The sequence below is a fragment of the Muscardinus avellanarius genome (genome assembly GCF_963383645.1).
Source record: "Muscardinus avellanarius genome assembly, chromosome: 6".
Classification (NCBI taxonomy): Eukaryota; Metazoa; Chordata; class Mammalia; order Rodentia; family Gliridae; genus Muscardinus; species Muscardinus avellanarius.
In genome coordinates, this window is record NC_137791.1 from 37,637,064 (window position 1) to 37,659,312 (window position 22,249).

Below are 22,249 nucleotides of genomic sequence, written 5' to 3' on the forward strand. Positions count from 1 at the left end.
CAGGAGAAGACTGTTAAGTAAGAATAGGCAGTCATAGAAAGTGAAGGGTCATAAGTTTTCTTTCATATTCAGAACTAATCAGGGTACCAGAGAGACTTAAAATAGTGGAGAAGAAAATCCAGTGGAGACAGGGAGGTGGTCTAGGGGAAGGGTGAGAAGGAAGAAACAATGAGGGAATCACTTCCATTGACATCATATCCATATGTGAGAATACCAACGCCAATTTCAATACTCCGATAAGGAAGGGGGAATGGGGCTAGAGCCAGAGGAAAGCCACCAAGTGCTGTGTTCATGTATGTCACTATCACTATGATATTCATTATGATGCAAAACTATAATACAACAACAAAATTACAAAAATAAAATAAAAACCATGTAAAAAATAAGAATAAGCAAATAAAAAGGAGGGAGAGAGAGGGGGAAAGAAAGAAGGAAGAAGGGAGGAAGGAAGCCCCATGGAGTTCACAGATAAAGGTCACACTTGTACTTAATGAAAGAATGATCAATTGGAGAAGTAACTCTGAATTTCTCCCGATGAACAAAAGCAACAAATATGTATTATCATCACTGACTGCTGAATATTCCAAGTTCTAACTTAAGAAATATTCACACAAAATACTGATTTATCTTAAAAAAAAATTTTTACATTCCACACAGCTTTTTTGTTCACGAACTGTAAGACTATCATACAACCTAATTAAAACAACTTATTGGCCAGGCATGGTGGCACACACTTGTAAATCAGGTACTTGTGAGTCAGACAGGAGGATCACAGGTTTGAAGCCAGCCTCAGCAGTTTAGTGATGCACTCTGCAACTTAGTGAAGCCCTGTTTTAAAATAAAAGAATAAAAAATAGGGATGGGGTGTAGCTTGGAGGTAGAGTACCTCTGGTTCAACTCCAAATACTACTAAATAAATAAATAAATAAATAAATAAATAAATAAACAAACAAACTAGTAAAAGTTGAAACTCTGGGATTAGAACCTAGAGAATTGGATTCTGGTATCTACTCTATGCTACATTCTGAGTCCATACTATGCCATTACTACCTATACTACCAACACTTAAAAATAATAGACATAGGCTGGGCGTGGTGGCACATGCTGGTAATCCCTGCACTTGGGAGGCGGAAACAGGAGGATCACGCTGGTTTGAAGCCAGCCTTGCTGGCTTAAGAGACCATGTTTCTAAATAAAAATATAAAATAGGCCTGGGAGTGTAGCTCGGAGGTAGAAGGGCTTACAGGGACCCCAGTACCACCAAAAAAAAAATTAAAAAAAAAGAGACATATATTTTGGCAAGAAAGTACTCACCAGAAACCATAAAACTGAGAAAGTTTTATCCACTCATCAACTCCAAAACCTGTACCATATTTTTCTTATAGTGCTGATATTAATTTTTCATATATTTTAGGGGGGTTTTTGTCCTAAAGATTCAACAGTATTTGAGCACACTTAAAAAGGCACTTTAGAAAAAATGAAAGGTAAATGAAGATAAGTTTTTTTTTTAATGTGTGTTTTTTTAATTTGCAATTCCAATTTTAAGTCAGACAAGTCCCAAGTAAAATTAAGACTCAGGTAGTTCAATTGATTGTGTTTTTTATAATTTTTTCAGTTCTCATGCATTTTCTCAATTGAGAAAAAATATTTCCCACTGTTTTCAACAGTGATTCAGAATCCACTGCCATTCATGTTCCCTCATTCAAATTCTAAGTGAACCAACTTTATCCTAACGTATAGCATTCATATAGTTATGACTCATGTTTATGCATATGAAACATAGGAATTTCACATGTAAGATGACTTTATGAATGTATTTATGCCATCTCCTAATATCCTGTGAATCCTCGATGTCATCCATTTCCAGAGATCAAAGCAAAGTTCAGGGATCCCTTTATTATCTTTTAATACACACACACACACACACACACACACACACACACACACATGCATGCATAAACATACACATACACCAAAAATTAAATAATTCAATAATACTAAAGCTATGCATATTTTGGCCCAGTTTCTTTAAGAGTGAAAGTATTTTTTCTTACCTTATTAAATGATCTCAACTGAATGTTTTTCCCATGGATAATCAGTCCCAATAATAGTAAGATATTTTCATAGAAATATTTTAATATTTCTTAAAGTTAGAGTTTAATCTTTAAAAATACTCAGTTACAACCTTGAAATATTGTTGTATGAACAAAAATAAAATAAAAATAAATTAAATATGCCTGTGATCCACTAAGGTAGATCTCTTCTAGTTCAGTTTTAAATGGTATGGCTAAAGCTATGGCAGTTTTGTCATTTGTTAATTGGTGAGAAAAGTTGTGGTCAAACAGAACCCCAGTAATCTATTTCCTTAGGTTTTTAATACAATTATAAATACTGAACAAAACAAAATAGAAAACCATTTAGGAAAAAAAATTGACATAAAACATATTTATTAATAGAGGATCATAATCACAAAATTTTGCCTAAGCCTCAACTTTCAGTTTATTCTCACAACATTAATTTAAGTTACATAATGATTATGCAGTCCTCCATAATTTTAGAGTCTAAAGGCCCCAGGGCAACTGGCTTTTAACTCTTTTTTTCATTTAATATATCTTTATTGGTGCATTGTAGTCAAACATCTCAATGGAGTACAAGATTTGTGAGGATATACAAGTACAAATCATTCAATTAGCCTTTATCCAATCCCCATCCCATTCCTCCCCCCTTGATCCCATGCTTGATTTAGTGATTAACTTTGATATGTTTGTTTATTTTTATTTTTTATATTTTGGTGGTACTGAGGTTCCTGGAAGCCCTTCTACCTCCGGGCTACACTCCCAGACCTATTTTTTATTTTTGGAAACAGGGTCTCTTAAGCCAGCGCTGCTGGCTTCAAACCTGCGCAATCCTCCTGTCTCTGCTTCCCAAGCGTGGGGATTACAAGCGTGTACCACCATGCCTGGTGATATATTTGTTTAAATACATCATGTGCTTTAAAGAGATTCCATCTTCCCCCATCCCATCCCCTCTGATTGGTCACCTTAATTGCTCCTCCATAGGGCCCTTTCTTCAGCTAGATTTCCTCCTATTACCCATTTCTTCCTAGTTTTTGCATATTAGGGAAAGCATCTGATTTTTTATTTTCTGTAATATTTCTCAGTGTATGCCGCATTGCAGGTTCCAATCACTGAAGGCCCCGGCACCAGCCTGGCCACCCAGCAGACTGATCCTTGCCTTGCTGGCTCCAGCACCGGCCTTTCCTCATGGCTGGCTCCAATCCTGGCCTCAGAGGCCCCGGCACTGGCCTTGCCATAAGGCAGGCTCCTATCCCAGCTTCGCTGGCTCCACAACGGCCTCACTGCATGGGAGGTTCCAATCCCAGCCTTGCTGACTCCAGCACTGGTGTTGCTGACCCCAGCACCGGCCTTGCCTTATGGCAGGCTCGGATCCCAGCCTCAGAGGCCCCAGCACTGGCCTTGCCTCATGGCAGGAACAGTCTACTTTTGGAGAGATTTCCTCAAAAGTTCAAGATGGATTAGACTGGATCTGTCTGCCCCTCCAAATACTGGCCACCACCACCGCCACTGTCGCCACCATCATCTTGGTTCTTTGCTGAACACCCTTCCCACATAGTATGTTTTCCAGAATTCTGGAGCATGTGCGGCAGTAGCAGTCTACCTTTGAGGACATTTCTTTAAAACTTTAAGGTGGATTGGATTGGATCTCTGCCCCTACCAAATACTGATCATCACTGCCACTGCCATAGCCATCTCAGTTCTCTTCTGAGCACCTTATTCACAACATGTTGTCCCAAATTCTCAAGCAAGTGCAGTGGTAGCATTCTACCTTTGGGGCAATTTCTTCAAAAGATCAAGGTGGATTGGATCAGATCTCTGCCTCTCCCAGATACTAGCCTCTGCTGCCACCACTGCTGCCACTGCTACCACCATCTCAGTTCTCTCCCAAACACTTTTCCCACAGAGCAAGTTGTCCAAAATTCCTAAGCATGCATGGCAGTAGCAGCCTACCTACCTGTGGGACTATTTCTTCAAAAGTTCAAGGTGGATTGGATTGGATCTCTGCCTCTCCCAAATACTGGCCTCCGCCACCTCTGCTGCTGCTGACTTCCTCCTGGTTCTCCGCTGTGCAGCTTCCTTACATGGTATGATGTCCAGAATTCTTAAGCATATGCAGTAGGAGCAGTCCCCATTCACGGAGATTTTTTTCCAAAAGTTCAAGGTGGATTGGATAGGATTTGTCTGCATCTCCTGAATCTTGGCTACCACCGCCACCATCTTGACCCCTTTCCAATATTTTTTTAATAAGAGAAGACAGTATGTGTGTTTTGAAGAGATTGTGAGATCAAGCACTCAGCAGCAATGAATTTTATCTCCCTTCCATGAGTGGAAGCCACAGCCTCACCACATAGAGCAGGGTCTGCTGTTCCGAGCACACTATGGCCCCCAGTGCAGCGTAGAGGAGCGTGGCGGCTAGGCACACCGAGTTCTCCAGGATGTGGGGCTGGGCTTCCCACCTGGCACTGCTGGGCTCCCTCCACCATGCCCAGATCATTTTTCTCTCAAGGTATGTTGTTAAGAGTCCCCAGCATGTGTGGCTGAAGCGGTCTTTTCTCTAATCTCTTCTGGGATGTTCTTCCAAAAATCACTTTTCTTGTGTGGCGGGCACCCCCTTGTCATCTTGCTTCTAATTCTGCCATTATCCACTCTCTCTCCTGTATTCTAGATAGGAAGTCATGGTTGGAAACTTCTCCTTAAGTTGTCCCAATCAGATATTAAACCAAAATCTGGTGCCCAGGGCTTCTCCGAGGAATGCATGTCCTTTTCGGCGCCTGCCATCTTCCCTTTCTCAGCTTTTAACTCTTGCTCCCTGGTAATGACTCATCTTCCTGCCACTACCTTGAAATTCCCTATAACCAAATATCAGAAAACTTATTCAGAGCTCCAATGCCTTCGGAATAAACAAACAAACAAAACTGTCCTTACAAAGCCCTTCATGATGCCCTTATAGAAGCTAATGTTGTTGAAGAGAAAAATATCCCAGTTATCATTGAGCACATGAAAACACAGAGGCTTGGAGAGATGAAATGGCTTGGCCAATATCAGTCAGCTAGTAAAAGTTGAAACTCGATCCAGGATGAAACCTAATCTGAGTGGACATCTATGGATGAGAAATGCGGATATTGACAGTGTTCCCCCATCAGCTGCAGGTGCACCTGATGATGCAGCTCTGCCCCCTGCTTGGTGACCACACCTATGCGGCTCGCGTTGGCAGCATCCTGGGCCAGCACTTTCTGTTGCCAGCCCAGAGCACCAAGCCCCAAGAACAGGTCCTGTATGAAGCCCTTCTAAGGCGCCTGCGCCTGACCCCAGCCCAGGCTGCCCAGCTGCCCCTGCATCTCCACCTGCACCACCTCCTGCTCCCAGGCGCCAGGCCCCGGGAAGCCCCCATCGAGTTCCTGGCACCCCTGCCCCCTTCTTCTTCAGGACCTGCAGTGCCTAGGGCTCAGCCAGCCCTGGTCCTCTGTCTCATCCTGACCCTTCGCCCAGTTCCCAGGAGAAAAAGGTCAGCGATCCAGCTGCTCAAGGCCCTGGGCAGACTAAGAGCGTGTCCTGGCTAGGTTGGCTGCTCACAGTGGAGCTTTGCCGAAGGACTCTGTGAACTTGAGACAATAAAAGTTCTACCTCAAAAAAAAAAAAAAAAAAAAGTTGAAACTCTGGGATAGAACCTAGAGAATTGGACTCTGGTACCTATGTGATTAACCATTCTACCCTACGCTACATTCTGACTCCGTACTCTGCCATTATTACCTACACTACCAACACTTAAAAATAATGATAATAAGAAATTATGCATCAACCTCCTTTATCTCCTTAAATCATATAAAAACTAAACGATATTATCTTTGGGGCTAGAATTTAACCTATTTAATTTTTATCCAGATGATTAATTTGGAATGCATGAGAATTTTCAATAAAAATTATTAAAATTTGAATTACTGAAATGCCTTTAATAATTCCAAGAAGAAATGTTGCTTACAATACTCATTCTCTTTAGCTATTACTGGTTAATCCTCCAGTTAGACAGCCTTTCCCTTTTAATGCAAGCCAGTATTTTAAAGAAATTACATTGTGAAGGAAGCCTGAAATACCAGCCAGTTGAAAGCAGAATATCCAGCAGAGCTCTTTTTATATATGTTTGAGAGTTTAATCGTGTGCTGCTGGGTAGATGTTTGGCCTGTGAAGGTTACACAGTGGTCTCTTAAAGTATACCATAAAAATGCTCATAGAGGGGGAAAGATCTGACAGCCCCATGACGCTTCCAAGCTGGGCAATTATTTCAGTAAATCTCATACCCTGGACTTTTTAAATAACATTACCCTTTTCATACCCCTATGTCTATTAATTGAGAACAAACAATATCCCTCAGAAAAAAATAGGTACTTCAATTTTCTTCCTTCCCTGAGCTTAGCTGATGGAAATGCAGTTATGCAGTTCCTGGCTCTTCAAGGGACCTAGAATTCTAGCAGCATTCTATGATTCAGCACACACACACACACACACACACACACACACACACACACACACAGAGAGAGAGAGAGAGAGAGTACTTGATTATATAATGCTGAAGAGGCATAAAATATTGTTTTCAGCTACCTAGGAACCATTTGCTTTTTCCTCAAATTTCTAGAATGTCCCAAATATTTACTATCCAGAAAAGTCTTGATCTCCTAGATAGGCATGTGAATTCTAACAAGATGTCCCCCTTGGAGGCACTGGTAAAAGTGAAGTATCCCCGTTTGCTATGAAATGCTAGACAATGCCCTTGAAAGCCCAGCTCGGCCAGGATGGGCAGCCCGGTATTAAAGACGATCTGTGGTTTTCATCATGTTCATTTGTGATGTGCTGTGACTAAGCAGACATTCAAGATGGTCCCTGGGAATAAAGTCTGCTTTGTAGCATTTGTCAACATAGCTGTATTACTGTTTTGATCCAGATGGCTCTCTAGATGAAAGAGAGATGCCTGTAAATCATACACTGGATGCAATTTAAGACAAGGTGAGAAAAAAATGGCCCCTAGCAGCAAAGAATACTGTGATGCTTGGGGGGGGGGGGTTGGTCCCTGGGATATTAGAGTGACATCCTTCACAAACCCCTCCAACATTAATTCCATCAGCTAGGAAAACACCTACAGCACTAAGAAGAGAAAGGAGTACTGTGTTTAATAAAAGCAGCACTCCGCTAAGGAGAGAGGTTGGGACATTTTCTCTCTGTGAGACTTCACAAAACCTTTCAGTCCAATTTATAAGAAAACATGCCAGACCTTATTTAATAATAAAAAAGTGCAATTACAATATGAGTTTACATCTTAAAAAATTCAAGACAATTCTTTTTTAATGAAAAATAAAAAGGTTCTATTACCAAATTAGCCTTATCTTTCCCTTACCATTGTGTATTTGTATTATTATTAATAATAATATTAATATTATTATTACCCTGGCAATCTGTCCTATTATTCTGTTCTTCCTTCCATAAAGGACTTAATCTAGCCAGGTGTGATGGCTCATGCTTTATCCCAGCCAGTACTTGGGAGGCTGAAACAGGAAGATTGCAGGTTAGAGGACAGCCTCCACAAGTAGTGAGACTCTCAGCACTCTAACAAGACCTTGTTTACAAATAAAAATAAAATGGGGTTGGGGTGTAGCTCAGAGATAGAATGTCCCTGGGTTCAATCTCCAGTGCCACAAAAAAAAAAAAAAAAAGAATTTAAGCTGTTAAATTCACATCAACAAGGAATGTATACTGAAAGGTACTGGCAGATTAGATTCAAACAAGCCATTATGAATTTTTCTTTTTATTTTATTGATGCATTACAATTATACATAATAGTGAGGTCCCATGTGTTAAAAATGTACACAGCCCTTTGTGTATTTTGCTCCTCATCCCACCCTGCTCTCCCTTCTCCCTCCCCACACAAGTTAGTGAGATTGGTAATAAGACCTTGGCATATTGCCCTAGTAAACTGCTCCCTTCAACAGTCCTCCCTCTTCCCCTCCCTAGCTCTCACCCCTAACCCCTTTCAACTACTCTACAGATCTATCTTGTGTTGTTTGAAGTGTCTTGTGTTTTCTATTTTCTCTGTAGCCATTATGGACTTGCGCACGTTACTATTAATATGAGGATAAGGAGTTGCCTCTGGGTAGATATTTATACATAATTATTTCTGCAATCTTTTATTTATTTAGAGATTTAACTTTGCCTTATAAATGTGTTTATTTTCTTCTTTATGCACACATATTCTGCTTTTCTTAATGCAAATGAAACAAGCAAAAAATATATGAACCTCTTATGACAGTTTTTCAAATTTTTTATAATTTTTTCAATTAAAAAGTACTTTGCTTTTTACTCAAGCAAACTTGAATTCACATCAACTGAGAAAAGATTCTTTTTTTGAAATTCCTTTGCCCCATGGTTTGATAAAGAAACTAATGTCAATGTCTGCTTTATACAATGATTAAGACATTCGAATTCTTGCTGGAATGTGTCATGTCTGTTGTTTATTCTAATAAACCCAAAGGCAAAACAGGGATTACTGTTTTTAACAATATTTAAATCTTTAAGTTATTAAAGATTTGCTTTATTTTGTTTTTTGGGTTGCTTCTGTTTATAATTCAGTGGTCCCCTCTTTCTTTCTCTCTGTGACACTTAAGCCAACCTTTGCAATGATTCAGCTGCTCTTTCTTTACTTAAAATCTAAATCACCCACTTTCAGAGCTCCAGAATGCATTAGCCACCTGATTATAAAACACTGTGATCTGGATGACCACAGTCACCTGTATAAATAGACATATATGGGACTGAGCTCATCTTCCTTTTCTGAAATAAGTCTCATTCCCTGCATTACTGTTCTTGGTAAACGGTCTTGGTAAAAACCTGAAATCCAGCCAAGATTTATCATTCTTGTTTCAATCCTAAAAGCAGAAGGGAACCAGAATCTATTCATTCTACTCTCTTCCGCTATTATCTTCCACTTTCTTTTTTAACTGGAGATTGTGATTACAGGCATGAACACTACTACTTTCTTCAAGGACTCATAATCCCTTTTTGAAATCACTGGGATTACTTAGAGCCTTTACTGAAATCACCCTGAAAATTCTCTACATATTTTGTGTATTTTTCAATTAATCCACAAACATTTATCAATGTGATTTAATTTTCTAGCTTAAAATGATTCACTGGTTCCCCATTCTTTATAAGAAAAACACAGAAAATACTGGATCTATGAGACTGTCTTTGATGTAGGGCTGAAACATCTCTACAGCTTCCATCTCTCATGTCACTCTCTAAAATATCTGGCACTTTGGATTTGTTAGACTGTTTCATAAAGGCATACCCTTCTTGTGCTTTTAATATCCTCCTTCCTGAAGGGTCCTTTCCTAGTCAATTTGGAGAAAACATACTTATCTTCCAGACTAAATGAAGACATGCTATTTTCTAGAAAATACCTCTTGATTTCTCTTTATTTTCTGTAGCTATATTGTACTCAAGCTTTTGTTTCTTTCATAGCAGAACAGTTCATTTATATATTTGTTAACATGTATACATTTCTATAATATGATATATTTAGTTTTCTATCTACCCTTTTGTGTGTTGGGGGGGTGGTAATGGGGAGGAACCCAGGGGATTTCTATCTCTGGACTACACTCCCAGACCTATTTTATATTTTATTTGGAAAACAGGGTCTCACTAAGTTGTTGAGAACCTCACTAAGTAGCAGAAGCTGGCTTTGAGCCTGCACGATCCTTCTGTCTCAGCCTCCCAAGTACTGGGATTACAAGCATGTGTCACCATGCCAGGCTCTATATCTACTTTTTATATGGTAGATATAAAATACATCTTTTAAAGTATACATTAATTCAAGAAAATATTTTTAAATTTTTTTGTGTGTGTGCTAGGGATTGAACCCAGAAGGATTCTACCTCTGAGCTATACTCCCAGCCCTGTTTTTTTATTCTTTATTTGAAAACAGTGTCTCACTAGGTTGCTGAGAGCCTCACTAAATTGCCAGTGCTAACTTTGAACCTGTGATCCTCCTGTCTCAGCCTCCCAAGTACTGGGATCACAAGCATGCACCACCAAACTCGGCTTCAAGAAAATATTTTGCCTTTATTTTTGTATGTGGCACTAAGGATGGAACCCAGGGCTGTTCAACCTCTGAATTACATTCCCCAGCCCTATTTTATATATATATATATATTTTAGAATAGTTTCACTGGATCTTCTAGCCTTGAACAATCCTCCTTTCTCAGCCTCTCAAGTGCTAGGATTACAGGCATATGTGACTGAGCCCAGATAATACTTTATCTTTTTACCTCAGTATTTTTCAACTAAGTTTATTGCATAATAATATATAATCAACACACAACCAAATTATGTATAATGATTTTTTAATTTTCAGCTCACACTTACATAGTCTGTACCTTGTGCCATGTCACTCTGAAATTCATTACCATAGCCGATCTCTAATTTTGCAAGAAGTTGGTTCTCCTCCAATTTATTTTCCTCATATATTTAGTCAGTATTTCAACATAATGTCCTCTATGTGTGTGTGTGTGTGTGTGTGTGTGTGCTTGTGTGTGAGTGCATGCACAAGCACGATGTGTATGTATGTGTGTATGTGTTTGGTACAGGGGATTGAGTTCAGGGCATTCTGCCTCCGAGCTTTCTAGGGTCTTGTTATCTTGCAGACAGTCTTGCTAAGCTGCTGAGGCTGTCTTTAAACCTATGATCCTCCTATTTCAGTCTCCTAAGTAGGGTCACAGGCCTTCACCAATATGCGTGGATTAATGTTCCTTCTTAAGAATCCACAGTGGAAAACCCACTCCTGGCTTTCTCAGAACACTCAGGTGCCGAGTGTCCTTTTTACTCCTAATTCCCTTTAAATGATGGACGCTATCTTCTGCTGGGAACCATGACATGTTCCTTCCCCCACATCTACTTGATGCACAGTAATTGTACAGTTCAACCATTCAGGAAAGTGTTGTCATCCTTATTGTTGGGGCAAGAATTGTACTTGTCTTGGATAGTTTTTTCTGAGCAACTCAATTTACTAATTTTCATCTTAAACTGAATATAATCTTTTACCTGAATATAATTTTAGATGCATAGTCTAAGGATCATATTAAAAAACATTACTTTCGATTATAAAAATGGGTGATGTGTGCGAGTATGCCTCTACCATCCTGTACTCCATCAAGATGTATGACTACAATGCACCAATAAAAGTTTTTTTAAATTTCAATGATTAGCATTTACAAAATTCCAAGAACTGTTCAAAATAATTTGCTTATTGGATAGAGATGTATGGAATGGGAGAATATCAAATCAAACAAGACAGTAGGAGACAGAGATTTCTTTTGTATTTAACAAAACTAAAGTTAGTTTAGCAATGTTTTAGTCCTTCAAGTTATACTTCTTTACATTTAGGTGAGTATGTACTGCAGTTGATGCATTATTAGCTTGGTCAGTGCTGAATTCCCCCTCTGACCTCCATTGTCAGTCTTTCCTGCTCACTCGCCTGTTCCCATTTGTAGATTTTGCTGGCTCACTTGAGCAGTGGCTGGGAGCAAAGGACATAACCAAGCCTCACTCATGGTTGAGTGCACACTGGCAAAACTGTGCGGAATGTGGTGCTCTGCCACTTTCATCTGCTCTTCCAGCTGGTGCAGATACCTCACGGTGTCTCCTGGCATGGACAGTTTCTGAGGCTGGCTTTTGTAATGTGACTATGACAGTGACCTTCATGAGCTCAAATGGGCTTCTTGCAGCTTTCAGACTTCAGTCATTCTCCACAGCAGGGCTGAAGCCTCCTCTTTTCATCTCCAGTTGGTGACCTGCTCCATGTCCTCAGCTGGTGTGGTCACTGGGCATGCTGGCTAATGTGCCGGTTTATATCCCCAGACCAGCCTGCTGAGATACTTTATAAGAAAAAATTAAAAATAAATTTGTTTTTCCTCCCATCCTTATATAATGTACAGATCTTATCAGCCTGTTTTAACTGAAATAAAGAGAATAGGTCTCTGAGACTTTACCAAAGATATCTTTCTATATTCCAAATTGATCGCAGTATAGTCCTAGTAATACATACGTCCGTAATCCTAGTAAATGGAAAGATTGTAGGTTCAAGGCCAGTCTCAGCAACATAAGTGTGAGGTTCTCAGCAACTTAGTGAGCCCCTGAAACAAAATGTAAAATAGCACAGGGCTTGGAGCACAGCTTAGAGGTTCAATCTTTCGTACCATACATACACACAAAAATAAATAAATAAAATCTTTCTATATTGGCAATTCATTAAGTGTTCAACCTTTACAGAAAATTACTAAATTTCTTATAATTTTACTAAATGATATTACCATTTATTCTTTCACATACATAGGCAGCCATTCTGCTCTCTCTTTCACAAGGAGGTTATCAAAAATTATTGTCAATACTTTACAGAAGTTCTACATGTCTCTAAGATTCCCTAGTAATGTTAATAAGCAAGGAAGGGAACAAGAAAAAAGAAGGTTAAAAAAAAGAAACAAGGAAAGGAGACAAATAAGTAAAGATAAAGGAGGGAAAGATAGAGAAAAGAAAAGTAAGAATCAGAAAAATGAGGGAAGTCAGCCATGGCTGAACACTCTTGTAATCCCAGTACTTGGAAGGCTGAGACAAGACAATCACAGGTTCAAGGCCAGTGTCAGCTACTTAGTGAGGCCCTACACAACTTAGTGAGACCATGTTTCAAAAATTAAAAATAAAAAATAGGGTTGAGGGTGTAGCTCAGAGGTAGAATACCCCTGGGTTCTATCCCCAGTACTGCAATAAAAGAAAGAAAAAAGAGGGGTTCCCATTATCACTCTATTGATCCGCCTCAGTTCACGGTGGCTAATGATACGCATTGCAATTCTCCCCAAATGTTGAGGTTATAATAACTCATCATTCAGTTCTTTCTTTCTAATCAAAATCTTATCTGAGAAAAAAAAGTAAAGCATTAATTTTGCCTCACTAATTTGCAGAGGCTGGCCACAAACCTCCAATCCTCCTCTCTCGGCCTCCCAAGTGCCCAGAGCACAGGCATGCACCACCGTGCCTAGCTCAGCAATAACCTTTTGACTGGGGCCTCTGGGAGGGTACTAAGCCCCCCCCCATACCTTTTCTTTTTCATCACCTCTCCATCCCCATTCCATTACACTTCCTGTGATTTTTTTGCTCAGAACCCCAGGGCATAGAGTACTACAGGGCATATACAACCAAAATTTGTAAAACTCCTGTTCTATAAATTTTTCTAGATTTTTTTTAGAATTATTTCAAACTCACCATTCTCTAGTTCAGCTAATCTGTCCTCTGTTTTTGTTGAAATCAGAATGTTTTTTGTTGTCATCAATTTTCTACCATTCTTTCTTTTATCCATAATTCTTCAAAATGTATCAGCAAAAGACATGTAACCATCTCATCCCCAAGTTCTCTTGGAACCTTTGATATAATTTGTCTGAATCACTTGAAGTATCAGGTCCATTCTATAAATTATTTCACCTCAGCCTGGTGTGGCGGCGACCCTTATAATCCCTGCGCTTGGGAGGCGGAGACAGGAGGATCACACAGGTTCGAAGCCAGCCTCGCTGGCTTAAGAGACCCTGTTTCCAAATAAAAATATATAATAGGTCTGGGAGTGTAGCCCAGAGGTAGAAGGGTTTCCAGGAACCCCAATACCACACACACACACACACACACACACACACACACACACACACACAAATTATTTCATCTCTCTTAAAGATCAGTTCCCAGTCAGCTGAGAGAGGAGGCTGAGAGAGGAGGATTGCAGGTTTGTGACCAGCCTCTGCAATTTAGTGAGGCAAAATTAATGCTTTACTTTTTTTTCTCAGATAAGATTTTGATTAGTGCTCTCCCCTCTCAAGCTAAAGGATCATTTTTTTCTGACAAAATGGCTAAAATGCAACAGATGAAGGAGCTCTGCCTTTTCCCTGGTGTCTGTTCACTTAGACCACCTGCCCAAACAGCAGGCGTCTGTACACTTCTGTCTTCTTGCTCTTAACATGCATGAAAAAGATTTGGGGGACCTTTGATGTTTTTCTAAAGTCACTTTTTATTCAGGTTTAGAGTTTTCCTGATTATTATCTATTCTTTGTTGATTTTTAATATTAGTTCTTAGCCCTGTAATCTCATTTTCATGTTTGGGGTCTGATAAATTCCACTCTAAGTTAATAGAAACCTTGGTGTGGACAAGTTTGAGTTTGTTTTTTCTAGAAAGAGTAATAGTGCTATCTCCTGACCCCAACATGTATCCCTCAGTTATGGGATTCTTCGTGATACTGAAATTTTTTGTTTATAAGTTATCAATATCTGTTTAATTGTGCTCTTTTTAAAGTCTCAGGGCATGAGAATCCATACATATCTTTACTCTGAATCACTGCACTCTACCTTCCTTTCTACTTCACATGTGGTATTCTAGACCTGGTGTCCTCATTTTTAGTTATCTACATCCAACATCTCTGCATATTCAATCAGTATTATTTGATGGTACAACAACACGGAGTATTAGATCAAATTATTACTTGTTCTGTGCTCTTAGAAATAAAACATCATTCAAGATCATTGTTATGGGTTAAATTGTGTTCCTACAAAAGTTATTACATTGAAGTCCTCAGGACCAGTGCCCCAGAATGTGACCTTACTGAAGTATAGTATCATTGCAGACATAATTAGTTAAGATGAACTCATGTGCTTGGAAAATCCCTTCACTGTAGAAGCCTGTACATATCCTTTGTCTGTTAGTTCTATCTTTCAGCTATCTCTCTTTCTCACTTTCCCTCACCCCCCCAAAAAAAAATCTTCCTTTTTCTCCATCTGGCTAAAAGTCTTATCTCTGAATACATTTTATTTTCACTTTGTTTCTTATAATATCACCTTAGATAGTTGACAACTATGTTTTCTGACATCCTTAAAATATTTTTAGTGAATTATTTGGCTCAGGAGTTGGGCAACTGACTTTGACTTTCACCAAGTTTCTTGATTTCTAAAGGTATCAGCGTCTTCATTCTTTATCTGAACATTTAACAAATGAAAAAGAAAAACATTTATCCAATAAGTTAGTGAGAATGATTAAACAAAATAATGTAAAAAAGAAGCTTAGAACATTTATAACATATAGTAAACACTAAATAAATTACTTAGTTCTCATTATACTCTTGCTTTTTGTTTTTAACTGAATAAAAGAACTCTTTTGGCCTGGCAAGTGTCTAGATCACAGTTCTCTATTCTTTCCAAATAATTCAATAAAAAACCACATTTTTAAAGTTTAAATCATGTCAAATAAAATAAACCTTGTTCTTCTACACAGCAGTTATTTGTTTACTCACAATTTTCTTTCTTCGGTTTGCAGGCAGCCTTAGCTACTTAGAAAAGCCCTTCACAATTCACTGAGACCCTGTTTCAAAATTTAAAAGACTAAAAAATAGGGAGTGGGGGTGGAGCTCAGATCAGAGGTACAATGCCCTGGGTTCCATCCCCATTGCCGCAAAAAAATAAAGAAAGAAGAGAAAAAACCAGCCAAGTCTTCACTTTTATACTGAACATTCAGTGCTCTTTAGGATGCCTTTCCAGTGTTCCCTGGGGAATTTGTCTACACACACACACACACACACACACACACACACACACACACACACGTGCATACAGGAGTACAGGAACCAGGTGTTACGGAGCACACATATAATCTCAGTAACTTGGCAGACTGAGACAGGAGATTCGAGAATAACCTCAGCAACCTAAGGAGACTATCAGAAAACTAGTGAGATTTTATTCAAAACAAAAATAAATAAATAAAAAGGGCGGGGGGGTGGTAGAATGTCCCTTGCTTCAATTCCTGGTACAAAAAAAAATAGGAAAATAGGAATTTTAACACATAAACAATTATTAACATGAGAAGACAAGATTTTTCCTCCTCACCTGTACCTGAACACAAAAGCATCGCAGTACATGGACATGTTAGTCCCCAGACACCAAAGACCTTAGTTTTTCTTTTAGGACCAGCGACTGCTTTAGTCATATTTGTTGATGGCTGAAAATCTTCTTTCCTCTATACCAAGACCACATTTCCTCTGCACTATCTCAGTCGCACCTGTCATCGAGCCCTGTGTGTCTCAAGCTTCCCTCCTTTCACTTCCTGGTTTTAATGTCTTCAGGTTGCTCAAATCTTTCTTTACTCGCTTGTTTTATATGCCATCCAGGAGTACTGCAACCCCAATAAAGAAGTCTCCCTCACTCACATCTTCCCATTTCTTTCATCCTTTTCTGTTATTGTGGTTGTTGCACTTTCAGAATTCCATGACAATTTGCCAAGTCATTAACACTAGTACCCTATTTTTCAGTTTCAAAATAGAAACACAAATGTAATAACCATATTAAAATAGTCATACTACAATATTCAATAAAATGTTTTTGAATGAATTTTGTTTCCTCAATCTTTTTCTTTTCTTCTGCGTTCCCTTTTCTTTGGCAGGTCTCTAACCATCTCTGGAGTTTTTAATGAATCAGATACTGATAACAGTAAATTAAATCAAGGAAAGTCCACATTTTCCTGACTGTCATTTGAAGACAGTCTTGATCTGAAACCCCACTTTGGCACTTTGCTTTTGGCAAAGACTGCCAAAAGAATGATGATTTAATAACACCATTCCTGGCATGGGGAGCTATGCAAGTGGCCATTTGGATGCAACTCGAAAACTCATTATTCACATTGACCTAAAAAGTGATCCCTGGAATTCTAGCCATGAAAGGTTAATGGTATAATTCTCTAGACTTCTTTGAATTTTAATTAAAATGATAAAAAAGATTTTGAATTTCAACATGAACCTGAGATTTATGTATTCACTATGAGATATGCCATCAAACCTAAATCCTATGTGGAGTAAATGGAGAACTTCAACAATACTCATTTTTATTTATGAATTCCATCCTATGAATATTTCTGGCAATGCATTTCAAATTATGGTCATGCTTCTGTAAGAATATAATTAGATCTTTTCTATAAAAGGAATTGCTTGACTTAGGCTCCATTGTAGAACTGCCATTGTGTAGCCTTGTGTGTGCTTGTATTTTTTGTAAAGATAGCATTTTTAGGAAATTGCGAGTGCAACCCCTCCCTGGCACCCGGTCAGCCAACAGTGTAAAGCTCACAAGGCCACATGCCCACCAATAGGAGCTCAGCCCAGAAGCTCCGTGCTAGAAATAAAATGCCCAGCAGTCCTCCACCACATTGTTCCTGCACGCCTGATGGCAGGAGCTGGCCATCTATTACTGGTGGTGGGATCACTTTTGGAAGAAGAAAAAGTCACCTTGCCAAGCTCCTTTTGAATATGTGTCTTTTCTTACCACTCCATGGAAATTTATTTCTAACACTTCTGTAACAGAGTAACATGACCCACTATTTTTCAACATACATCATATTCCAAGAGTCAGACTCTTGGAATGACTTTGAAAGGTATTTTCTAAGCATACAGGTTTGGAGGAGGGGTGGAGGGATCTTGCTGTATTTTCAATCTATGGAGTGGTCTTTATATATATTCATTTATTGTATGTTTCCTTTTATTATGCTGTGAATAATTTCTTCACATCTTAAAAGGGGAAGTAATTGATAGATCTACCACAAAATGTTAAGTTAACTAAACTTTTTTTATTGTCAAAAAACTGATATCTCAAAGAATCACATTATACAGTACCAAATTAACAATGTTAATAATAAAAATATATTTTAACAGCACACAGCTTTGTGTTATGCTCTGTTCCAGTGTTTTCACACATATTAACTCAATTCTCACAATAATCATTTAAGTACACACAATTATTACCCCAGTCTTACACATGATAAAACCAAGATACAAGGAAGATTAAAAAAAAAAAAGTGGCCAAGGCAGGATTCAAAGCTGACTACTAGAACCAGAAATTACAAGTATACAATTTATTTTAAGTAAATTATTGTTTCTAAATCTGCATATGTAATGAAGCCTAATACCTCAAACACACACACACACACACACACACACACACACACACACACACACGCAATGTTTACTCAAGTCAAATCTTATGCTAACTGTACCATATAATGGTAAGATCCTGATGTGGTGTTAAACATTGCGGTTTGATTTTCTTTCTTTATCTATAAAAAGGAAGTCAAGTCTGGAGTGCAGCTCAGTGCTAGAGCAGGCCTGGGTTCCATTCCCAGCACTGTGACAGAGTGGTTGGAAGAGACAAGGCCAGCAGAACTTTTGAAAAGTGATTTCCTGGTGTTTGGAAATACAGAAAAAGGAGTGGGCGAGTGTAGTAGTTGTGAGTCTCAGTCTTTCCACACACGTATTACTGGGCGCATTCTCCAATGTTCCATCTCTGTCAGAGACAAAAGCCATTGTAAGAACCTTCCAGAATTATAATTTCAGATAATTCAGTATGATACTGTCTGTGTCATTGTATATTTCATTTATAAATACATATAAACTCATCTTGATTACTCTTTTCCTCAAAAATAATAATACAGGTTTTTTTTTTGCAGTACTGGGGATGGAACCTAGGGGCATTGTACCTCAGAGCTACACCCCCAGCCCTATTTTTTATTCTTTATATTGAAACAGGGTCTCACTGAGTTGCGAAGGGTCTTGCTGAGTAGCTGAGGCTGTCTGCGAACCACAATCCTCCTGTCTCAGCCTCCCAAATGCTGGGATTAAATGGTGCACCACCACACCCAACAATAATATAGCCTTTTACAACAATTTTCTTATAACCAATTTCACTTAGAAAACTTTTATCCCTATGATTAGGTCTGCTCGTATTTATAATTATAAACTCAAAATTCTCAGTATAATCCTGAATTATCAATTATCTTAACTAGGATAATTGTCATTATTTGAATAACACTGTTTATGCTAAAGATTTAACTTCCTTCTATGACAGGTATGTCTTTAAAATATATATTCCATATACTTGAATGAAAAAATGTATTATATTTTCAAATATTTAAATTATTCCATTGTATGCATTTTTATTTCTTTTTTAATTTTTAAATTTTATTTATTTTAATTTTTTGCAGTATTGGGGATTGAACCCAAGGACATTCTACCTCTGAGCTACACACCAGCCTGAATTTTTTATTCTTTATTTTGGAACAGGATCTCACTAAGTTGCAGAGGGCCTCACTAAATGGTTGAGGCTGGCTGCGAACACATATCCTCCTGTCTCAGCTTCCCAAGTACTGGGATTACAAGCATGCACCACCACATCTGGCTTGTATTTTTATTTCATCAGCCTCTTTTAACCTGGCTAGTGAGCAGAGAGATGAAGAAACAATAGCAGAAAGGGACATATGCAATCTGAATGGGAAGACTTAGGCAGCAAGGGAGCATAGCTTCATGCTTACCATGCCTAGACTTGTATTTTGCCACAGAAGAGAGAAAGGATATGACTTATAAGAATGGAAAGATATTTTTATTTTACGTAATCCCAGCATTTGGGAGGCTGAGACCGGAGGATCGCAGTTCGCAGACAGCCTCAGCTACTTATTGAGGCCCTCCGCAACTTAGTGAGACCCTGTTTCAAATTAAAATGAATTAAAAAATAGGACAGTGGGTGTAGCTTGGTGGTTGAATGCCCCTGGGTTCCATACCCAGACCCTAAAAAAAAAAAAGTATCTTCCAATCAATTATGAACAGGGACTGAATGAATTTATTGAGGAAATTAGCTGGCACATTTTAGTTCCTGGTTTGCTTCTATTTCCCTCCCTCTTAGAAGCATTAAAATCCAATTCTTTTTAACCCTGATTTTTTGACATTTTTAACCCTAATTTTTTGACATTTTTCATTTGGCTGAAAGGAATTTCCTTCCCTCTCTGGTGTTTTTAATGGACCTGAAACCCATGTGATTAACATGTCTTCCTTTCTCATGCTATGCTTGGCAGTGATATCATTTCAGAAATAATGTTTATATCTCCTGAGATCAAGTACTAATTTCTGAAAGTCTCAGCTGAAAAAAAAAACCTGTTATAAATAGCTGCCCTTCCTGGGCATGAGATATAAGAGAAAAAGAATTTTGGGGGGTATTTGGATCTTTGCCTTCTAATTATTCAGAAAGAATTAAAATTGTTATTGGAATATCATAAACTATGAACTTCTTTCTCTTTGGGGACCATATTCCTCTTGGTTATATTCCTCAAGTTTTCTAAAAATATAACCTTGCTACACATTAGAATCACCTGAGTAGCTTTTTAAAAAAATATACTATTATTGGTTCCTTGTAATTATACACCATAGTGAGGCTCAAAGTGATAGCAACAGGCATGCACACCATACTTGGTGTGATTCCCGTTGGACCCCACTCCTCTCTCCTTTCCTCTTTCCCTATACATGCTCATGGGGTTGGTAGTGATAGCTTCATATGTAGACATAGCATTATTTGAAGTGTTTCCTTCATCAAGCCTCCTTTGCCCCCTCCTGTTGTCCCTCCCCAACCCTCTTTCACTATTCTGCTAGTGACTCCTCCCCACCCCCATCCTTGTGTATGTTTATGTGTAGAGGGGAAGTATTGGGGATAGAAACCAGGAGTATTCTGCCTCCAAGCTACAGCCCCAGCCCTATTTTAATTTTCATTTTGAAACAGAATCTCACTAAGTTTTAGAGGGTCTCACTAAGTTGACAATTGATTCTCTTGTCTCAGCCTTTCAAGAATTAAAGGCCTGCATCACCTAGGTTGGCTCCTGTTTTCTTTCTACTTCCATATATGAGAGAAAACATAAACCCCTTGACTTTCTGACCTCCTTTAGCATAATATTCTCTAGTTCCATCCATGTTCTTACAAATAATAAAACTTTGAGTTCTTTACCAGTTGAATTGATAAAACATGAAGCCGGCCGTGCTAGTGCACACTTGTAATACCAGTACTTGGGAAGCTGAGACAGAAGGATCTGGGTTTGCAGACCCTCAGTTACTTAGTGAGGCCCTCCATAACTTAGTGAGACCCTGTTTCAAAATGAAAAAAAAAAAATCAGGCTGGGGCTTAGCTAGAGGTAAAATGCACCGGGGTTCATTTTCTAGCACCATGAAAAAACAAAAAGAAAACATAGTATGAACACACAACAGAATTTTACTCAGTCACTAAGAAGGTGCATTCCTTGATGTAGGTGCTGGATCAGTATCCTCCCTAAATGCTGGGGCAGGATAATTTTTACTCCAGGTCTAATTTGCTGTAATCAGGCTTTTCCAGCAGCACCCTAGATGGCAATACCACCAAGATCTTTATGGTGGCTGCAGCTGGTGACTTTTGGTCAGCCTATCTTTTGCCCTGAGCTTCCAGTCGGGGAGACACAGAGCTGACAGGATATCCAAAATTTCAACTTTGTTATTGCAGTCTTATTAGCACAATAGTTTAGCCTTTGAGGCAGAGGTTCCGGCGGGTAGGGGTTCTGCCCACAGGGTCTTTTACTCAGTCACAACTGCTGCACCTGCCCTCTTCTCTCCATCCTGTCTGAACAGTCAGGTCTGGGTCCAGCCACAGACTGTGAGGGCCAAGGCTGGCGCTTCTAAAAGTGCCTTTTTAATGTGTTGAAAGGCCTGTTTCTGCTCCTCTGTCCTGGTGAAGGTTTCTTCAGTGCCCCTTGTGTCCTCATATAAGGGCCAGGCTAGATCAGCAAAACCCAGTACCCAGAGTCTACAGAATCCAGCCAAGCCCAAGAATTTCTTCAACCCTCTCCAGCTAGTGGAGGAGGGTATACTGAGGATAGTTTGTTTTCTGGCAGGCAACAACCATCTCTTTCCATCCAGAAGCATGTAGCCCAGGTAAGTCACATCTATGGAGCATATCTGGGCCTTTTGGGCTGATATCTTGTAGCCCAGATTTGCCAGGGTGGCTAGCAGTCCCCTAGTGGCCACAAGACAGGTGGGAATATTGGGGGCTGCCACCAGAAGATCATCAACATAACCTCTGGGTGCTGGATTCACACAGATCTTGGTGTAGGGCCTTGTCAAAGATGATGGGCGAGTTTTTCCTTGAAGCAGTCTGGTCCAAGTCAACTGTCCATGAAAGCCCCCCTCGGTCCTGCCACTTGAAGGTGAAGAGGGCCTGGCTCTCTTGCCAGGGGAACGCTGAAAAAGACATCCTTCAAAGCCATCAATCTTCTGGATCTT